The sequence below is a fragment of the Pinus tabuliformis genome, chromosome 6 (genome assembly GCF_031772625.1).
Source record: "Pinus tabuliformis cultivar Carrire ecotype Pingquan chromosome 6, CPIR1, whole genome shotgun sequence".
Lineage (NCBI taxonomy): Eukaryota > Viridiplantae > Streptophyta > Pinopsida > Pinales > Pinaceae > Pinus > Pinus tabuliformis.
In genome coordinates, this window is record NC_142292.1 from 254801036 (window position 1) to 254802470 (window position 1435).

The window sequence follows — 1435 nt, forward strand, 5'->3', positions numbered from 1 at the left end:
CAATGTTTACACCCTGTGCACCCGAGAAAGTCATGGCCATCAAAGGAGAAGTTGGAAAACTTCTCAAGGTAGGGTTTATTTATCCTATCCCACTGATAGACTAGGTATCTAACATTTTCCCTGTGACCAAAAAGCAGGAAACTATTAGGGTTTGTGTTGATTATTGTGACATCAATCGCGCGTGTCCGAAGGATAACTATCCTACTCCCTTTATTGACCAGCTTATCGACTATTGTGCTGGGAGTGAGATATTTTCTTTTATGGATGGCTTTTCTGGTTACAAACAGATCAATATTTTTCTTGTCGATCAACACAAAACTTCCTTCATCTGCCCGTGGGGTACTTTTGCTTACAAAAAGTAGGAAACTATTAAGGTTTGTGTTGATTATTATGACATCAATCGCACGTGTCCAAAGGATAACTATCCTACTCCCTTTATTGACCAGCTTATCGACAATTGTGCTGGGAGTGAGATATTTTCTTTTATGGATGGCTTTTCTGGTTACAACCAGATCAATATTTCACCTGTCGATCAACACAAAACTGCCTTCATCTACCCATGGGGTACTTTTTCTTACAAAAATATCCCTTTCGACTTGAAAAATGTTGGTGCCACTTTCCAGTGAGCAATGTCCTATGCTTTTCATGACATCCATCACATTTTTCAACCATATCTAGATGATCTTTTGGCTCATTCAGCTAAATGCTCTGACCATCCAAACCACCTCCGCCAGATTTTTCTTCATTGTAGACATTACCGTATTCGTCTCAATCTACATAAGTGTGTCTTCTGCATCAAATCCGGCAGAATCCTTAGGTTTTTTGTTTCCAAAGTGGGAATTCATCTTGATCCCCTTAAGGTTGAAGCTATATTCAATCTCCCGCCTCCTGCTTCTTTGCATCAGTTGCAGAGTTTGCAGAGAAAAGCCAATTTCCTAAGTCGTTTTATCCCTAACTACATCAAGGTTTTTAAAGGTTACACGCGTCTCCTTAAGCGTGACACTCCATTTATTTGGGATGACATCACCCAAAGTTCATTCGAGAAACTCAAGGCACTTCTTGTTTCTGCTCCTCCATTGCATCCACCCGACTATCATCGTGACTATTAGCTTTATCTAGATGTTGTTGATATTACTATGGTATGGTTTTGGTTCAAGACGATGACGATGGTTCCGATCACATTATCTATTATCTTAGTCGCACCCCTCTCAACACTGAGACTCGTTTTGGTTATGTCGAGAAGCTCGCCTTAGCAGCTGTCCAAGCTATCCAATGCTTTTGTCATTATATTTTGTTGCGTACGATGACCATGATTTCAGATTGCAACCCGATGACATACATTTTTTCACACCAATTGTTGGGGTCCAAGTACTCAAAATGGATTGTTATCCTTGAAGGGTTCGATTTGGAGTTTACTACTGCCAAGTTTAAAAAG